The 7115-nt window shown below is 36.3% G+C and overlaps 1 non-coding gene across 1 annotated transcript; it reads right to left on the bottom strand.

Moving 5' to 3' along the window:
• Positions 1–6388: 6388 nt before the first annotated feature.
• On the bottom strand, positions 6389–6575 carry LOC122901391. Its single transcript, XR_006383470.1, has one exon. It is a non-coding gene; the product is annotated as a U2 spliceosomal RNA (small nuclear RNA).
• Between the last annotated feature and the right edge of the window lie 540 nt (positions 6576–7115).

The following is a 7115-nucleotide window of genomic DNA, read 5'->3' as shown; positions in this document are numbered from 1 at the left end:
CTATAAGTTTGGGGTCTTAAAATGATATCTTTCTTTGGAAAGATTTCTGATTTCATTTTTTATCCTTCATTAAGTACTTTCAACATGTAACTACATTTTATTACAATGTTTCTGAGTATCAACTAGAAAGAAAAACAAAACAAATTACCACTTAGGGTACTAAAATTAGGTCATAATCAACAAGAAGCAGGTTAATCTTGGCACCACGGCTGAATTAATTAATTGATTTGTTGGTTGACTAGATTACTCATTTCTTCAAAAAACATTTGCTTTTGCCTACTGAACTCTCCAAGATGTTGGAAGGGCATAGATGAACGGAGCACAGTCCCAAGTATCCCTATACAACATTATGTGATATAAGAAAAGTAAGCCAATGCAACATGAGGTGTCCAATACAATGGAGCTTGATTCCGTCCTAGGTGAGGGTATGATAGAGAGAATTAGGGAAGCCTTTGCAGAGAAGAAGATGATGGTTAAGGTAGCTCTAAAAAGATGAATAGGCATTTCCTAGGCAGACTCACTCAGGGTAAAAGTATATCCAAAAGACTGATGATGTAAAGGAATGAGGCATGATCAGGATGGATGGGAAGTTTAGTGGGATAGAAGCTTAAGGTTCTGGCTAGGAGTGAGTGCAAAGAGTGAACCACAAGGTTGTAAGCTGAGTGGTTGCCAGACTTCAGGAGAAGCCTCATATAGTCCTCCAAGGAGTCTGGTTTTTAGCCCATTCACCACACAGAATCTGAAAGACTTGGAGGATAGAAGGGGCAGGTGGAGGGTGGACAGTGGGATGAAGTAGATAACTAACAAAGTGACTCCTTAGAAGGAACTGAATTTTCCTTGTGTGGATGGCATCATAACACAGTGGGACCTTGGCCATTGAGTGGGATCCTGTCTCCTTTTCTACCCAACTGACCCATGGGGCAGATGCTTGGTTCAAGTCAAATCAGGCTGAGAGGAAGTGCTCTTGTTTGGTGGATTTGGTTTGGTTTTGTAAAAGAAGAGATGCTTTTGGTGCTGGAGCCAATACAAAATAGCTTTTGAAATTAAAAGTGCTGTTTTTATCAATGTTACTTCAATATGATGACTAATTTCAGGAATCTATCCATTGGTAGACTGTGTATGATATTTTCTTTTTTTGATCACAGACCTCAAACAGAAATTGTGGCCTGAAATGGAAAGAAGGGGTTATTATTTGATGTGTATTTGCACTGGAGACAGGTAAATTTATTTTTTCATCAGACATCCACTATTTGACTCAAAAGCTACACTGAGCATTGCACTTCAAAAAAAATTGTTAGAAAGAGGAAAAGAATGCATGGAAGAGATCCAATCTTTTTGCAAATGATGGATGATTTCTAGGGTGGATTTCTACCCTTGTTCTCAACTCCCTGAGAGCCTCTCCACAAGTTTCAGCTGCACCACCCCCACCCCACTTGGTTTCAGTGGACAATCTGATACAGTTTGATATAAAGTTGCACCAGAAGTTGGGAATGATTTCTAGTCCACACAACCAGGTGATCATTGTTGGTAGAATTTTGTCAGTTGCTCCTGTCAGAATCAAGCAGAACACCAGGCAGTAAGGAAGAGAGGAACTCATGGGGAATGCAGGGCCATGTAACCTAGGTAATCTTACATATTGATATCTGAGAGTGCATGACGTGGGTGAATTACGGTCTATGTTCTTTTTAGTGTGGTCGCCAAAGCCAGCAATACCAAGCCCTTGTTAATGTCAGGTTTTATACTCTCGAAAGCCACAGATTAGTTGACAGCTGCTGTTTCTTATCAGGTCAATTTGGAGATTAGTTGGGAAGAGTCCATATTGAGTTGACCTCATAGCGGTCATGCCAAATGCCTGTGGGACTAAAGAGTTGCACAGATATCTGTCCACATGTACATAAGAGATAAGGTTGCTGTATGTATAAGCATGCATCCAATTCTCAATTATTTTTGGCAGAGTTGTGGCACAGCTAATAAAAGTTATTTGTGTTTGCACTTGGATTATATTAGATCAACTTCTGTGTTTATGGAGGGGCTAAAGCCTACACTTGGAAGGCATCACCAACCTCTGATTGCTTGCTTTAACACTTCCAGCTTTGTGATCTAAATGTCTCTGAGTTTCAATTTCTTTATCTGTAAAATGAATATAATACTTTCCTATCCTATCTATTTCATATTGTGCTTTGAAGTTTAAAAGTCCTCAAGTGGAAAATTTGAATTTTAATGAGGTCTGATTTATCATATTTTTCTTTTATGGTTTGTATTTTTGTGTTCTATCTGAGGAATCTTTGCCTCATTTGCAATCAAAAAGTTGTTCTGTTGTGTTTTATTCATAGAATTTTGCACTGTTAGATTTTATCTTTAGGCCTATGATTCATTTCAAATTGATTTCTGCATGTGGCTCATGGGAAAAATGAAAGTTTTGCTTTGTTTTGTTTGCTTTGTGAGTTTGGCCATCCATTCTAGCATTGTTGAAAATACTTCTCAATTAATTACCTTGCATTTGGGGGGAACATTAATTGACTTTTTATTTTGTTCCATTGATCTCATTGTTCATCTTGCACCAAGTCCACATTGCCTAGATTACGACAGCTTTACAGTAAGCCTTAAATTAAGATGTGTGTCTTCCAACCTAACTCTTTTTTTAAAAGTCACTATTAAGAAAATGAAAAGACAAGTCACGGACCGGAAGAGAATATTGGCAAAGCACACATATGATAAAGGACTTGTAAGTAGATTATACAAAGAACTCATAAAACTCAGTAAGAAGAGAAGCAGTTCAACTTAAAAAATGGGGAAAGATTTATATAGACATTTCCCCAAAGAAGAGATATGGATGGCAAATAAGCATCTGAGGAAATTGCTCCTTCACAATATTAGACATTAGGGAAATGCAATATAAAACCATAACGAGACACCCTTACATACCTACTTGAACAGGTAAAATTAAAAAGACTGACAATATTAAGTGCTAATAAAGATATCGAACAACTAGAACTTTCAAGTCTTTTTGGTAGAGTGCAAAACTCTAAAGTTACAGTAGGAAACAGTGTGAAGTTTCTTATAAAGTTACATATGTGCTTACCATGCAATCCAGCCATTCTGATCTTTGATATTTACCCAGGATTAATGAAAACAAACCCCACTCAAAGACCTGTGGGCAAACATTCATAGTAACTGAACTCACAATCACCAAAAACTATGAACAACACTAACGTCCTTCTGTTGGTGAATGGAGAAATGAACTTGAGGTATATCCCTGCACGTAATACTTCTCAGCAATAAAAGGGAATGAACTACTGACACATATAATAGCACAGATGAATCTCAGAAATCCAGTTATTATACTAGCTGGAAGAAGCCAGATGAAGAGGCTACAACCTACGTGATTTCATTTGCGTGACTTTCTGAAAAAGTCAAAAGAATAAGGATTGAAATTAGAATGATGGTTGCCAGAGGTGATGAGTGGGTGGGGATCCATTACAAAGAGCCACGAGGGCACTTTTTGGAATGATGGACTGTTCTGCTTTGATTGTGGTAGTGGTTACATGACGGCAAATATTTGCCAAAACTCATAGAACTGTACACCAAAAAAAGAGTGATTATACCTCAATAAACCTGACTTGTTCAAAAGTCATTACGCAGTTGACCTGAAGGTCCTACCACATAAAAACTAATGTTCCAGCTTTAGACTTTCCACCCTCTCTTCGGAGAATGAAGGGCAAAATTTCCCATGTGGCAAGTGTGATTGTGATTCTAGGCAAGTCCATATGTTCCCTACTCTGTGCTTTTAGAACTTTTGGCTTTTACTTTGTTAATAATATATAGAGCACTTGCCAATATTATTTGTCCTATCCTATCCTACCTACCCACGTCTTCATCCATCTATGGAATTTTGATCTCAAGCCAACTGATGAAACCACTTTCAAAAACAGTTCCTCATTAACTAATAAATTTAAATACTCATCTACCTTCTGACCCACAATTTCACTTGTTTATATATCCTTAAGCAAAACTTTCACACAAGGAGGTCGCGGCAGCACTATTCACAAAAATTCTGAAAACAATCCAAATGCTTATCAACAGGAGAGTACATGAATAAACTCTGGGGTGTTTACACAATGAAATGTAAACTAACTCAAGAGGCGTGCCACAAAATGAATAAACCCGAGCTATAGACAATTAAATGTGAAAATAACCCCAGGAGATTATATACAGCATCATACTATTTTTATAAAGTTAAAAAAACCCTATATACAAAATGTAACATTAAGGAACACATAGGGATGCAATAAAACTCTATAAAAGGGAAGTAGCAGAAACAATGAGGCATCAGTGGCAGCAGCAGTAGGAGCCAGGGAGTGCAGACGCCAGCTTCCTGCCCTGCCGGGTTCCCACAGCAGTGGGGCCAGCAGCCTCTGGGGGCTCTGGGAAAGACCATTTTCCATTTGCTTCTCCTGCGCTGTGATTGGAAATGGCCTCGTGCCCATTTCTACTATCTGGGTTTACTGTGATTTTCTCCTTTTGCTACTCTATTTCCTTCACCATATTTGTAGCCAATTTTCTGTTTTAAAATTCTATCCTCAGAAGTGCCTAAGAATATTTTACTCTCTGGATTATACATCCATTTTCTGCACCCCACTCAATGGATGAAAAAGATATGTCAGGAAAATTCTAACCAAAAGGAAGCTGGTGCAGAAAAATGGGCTTTAGGTAATAAAAAATTATTAGGCGTGAAGGGATGTACTATGGAGTGATGACATATTCGAGAGTCAAGGTGATTCAAGAATTTTAAACATGTGTAGGCTTAGTGAAATAGTCTCAGAATATGCAAAATCAATTTGGTAGATTCCAGGTAGATTTGAAAATCATCAGTGGATTCGGAACTTCAAAATACTTCACTTAATTATAGACACATCAGGAAGATAAAAATTAGCAAGTATAGAGCATCTGGGTGGCTCAGTGGGTTAAACCTCTGTCTTCAGCTCAGGTCATGATCTCAGGGTCATGGGATCAAGCCCCATATTGGGCTCTTTGCTCAGCAGGGAGCCTGCTTCTCCCTCTCCCTCTGCCTACCTCTCTGCTTACTTGTGATCTCTCTCTCTCTCTCTGTCAAATTGAAAAAAAAAATCTTAAAAAAATTAGCAAGTATATTAAAGATGCAAACAACTCAATTAAATTTATATCCATCACATAGAGAATATAGATTACTCTTAAGCACACAATGAACATTACAAAATTTGATCAGCACTGGGTCACAGAGCAAGTCTCAATAAAATTCATGGCATATGTATTACAGATATTGTGTTTGCTGATTTGAATAACTAAGTTGATGCTCAAAACAAATATCTAAATTTAAAACCTTGTATGTTTGGAAATTGGAAATTGAAAAAGAAACTAATAATTGATGATTTAAATAATAAATTATAATGGAAATTCAAAATTCTTAGAATTATACAATAATAAACATACATCTCTCAGCATTTATAGCTGTAACAAGAGTGAAAAAGGAAAATTTATACTCTTCAGCACTTACCAAAGAAAAGGAAAATGGCTAAAAATTAAAGGCTGAAAATTTCAAGATTTGAGAAAGAACGATAGAAGGAACCCAAAGTACTATAGAGAAGATGCATATGGCCCAGAGTTGTTTCATGGTAAAAACAAAACTAACAAAAATTAGAATATAAATATCTCTGGGGAGGATAAGGAGGAAAAAACCTAAAAGAATATTTTGAATGTGAAAGAAGACATTAATCATTTTAAGTAGAGAATTTAAATATAACGTGATAGATGCCAACAACTTTAAAAACAGAGAAAAGATTGAAAAAAAAAAAACAGAGAAAAGTGGGGGGAAAGGTAGAAAAAAAAACAACTCACCAAAACTGACAGAAGAAATAAGTGATAAAAATATTGAAGCAATGGTTCTAAATCTTCTGAAGAAGGAAAAAAAAATGGACTTAAATAATTTTACCGGTAAGTTCTACCAAACGTTTCGGGTATACATCATTTCACTCTTTTATCACCAAGCCAACAGAGAAGGGACCCTTCTCCCTCATTTTATAAGACTGTCATAGCCCAGACACCCAAAACTATACTGACATGTTGAAAAAGTCAAGTTAGGACATTCCTTTACTCATTAAAATGGATTAGAACTTTAAATAAAATACTGGCAAATTGAATCAAACCTTATAAAAAGACAACTTCAAGATAAATCTGGCTTAATACCACTTGGGTATAAAACACCTATTTTTCTATACTAATGGATTAAAAATTATATCACCATTTCAATAGGTTGAGGAAAACAAGATAACATTCAATATACATTCGTGACGATAAATTTTCAGTAAATTAGGAGTATAAGGTCATTTTTATAATCTAATAAAGGGTATCTATAAAAATACTACAGCACATGCCTAAATGAAGAAACATGAGAAGTCTTCCCATTATTCCTAGCTCTGCTAGACATTGTATTGGGTTTCCACAATAGTGCAGTGAGGACAGAAGAATAATCAATTAAGTGCAGAAGGATTAGGAAGGAGGAAATACACTTGATCTTAGCCAAAAGGCTGAGAAGTGATAGGAAGGAGGAAATAAACCAGTCAAGGGATCTTTTACATGGAAAAATCAAAAGAACAATAGATTATTAGAAATGATACACAAAATTTGTTTTATTTTTCATTTTATATTTAAATTTTAAATACTGATTAACCACCAAAAATGATAGAAAGTGTAATTGAAAAGACTGCGGTTTAGAGTAATATATGAGAGTATCAGAACCTAATAATTCCAATGAAGTATGTAAGCTTCTACGGGAAGATCCTGAGCGGTAGTAAGAGATGGTAAAGACTGCCTGAGTAAATGGAGAAACATACTGTAATCATAGAAATGAAGCGAATCTTTAAAATGTCAATGGTGTTAAAGTTCATCTATAGATTCAATGTAATTCCAATCCAAAACCCCAACAGGGTTTTTCTTTTTTTTTTCTTTTTCCTTTTTTCTAAGATTTTATTTATTTATTTGACAGACAGAGATCAGAGGCAGGCAGAGAGAGAGGAAGGGAAGCAGGCTCTCTGCTGAGCAGAGAGGCAGATATGGGACTGGATCAAGACCTGAGCGGG

Source organism: Neovison vison, chromosome 2 (genome assembly GCF_020171115.1).
Source record: "Neovison vison isolate M4711 chromosome 2, ASM_NN_V1, whole genome shotgun sequence".
Classification (NCBI taxonomy): Eukaryota; Metazoa; Chordata; class Mammalia; order Carnivora; family Mustelidae; genus Neogale; species Neogale vison.
This window is presented reverse-complemented; position numbering and strand designations above follow the sequence as displayed.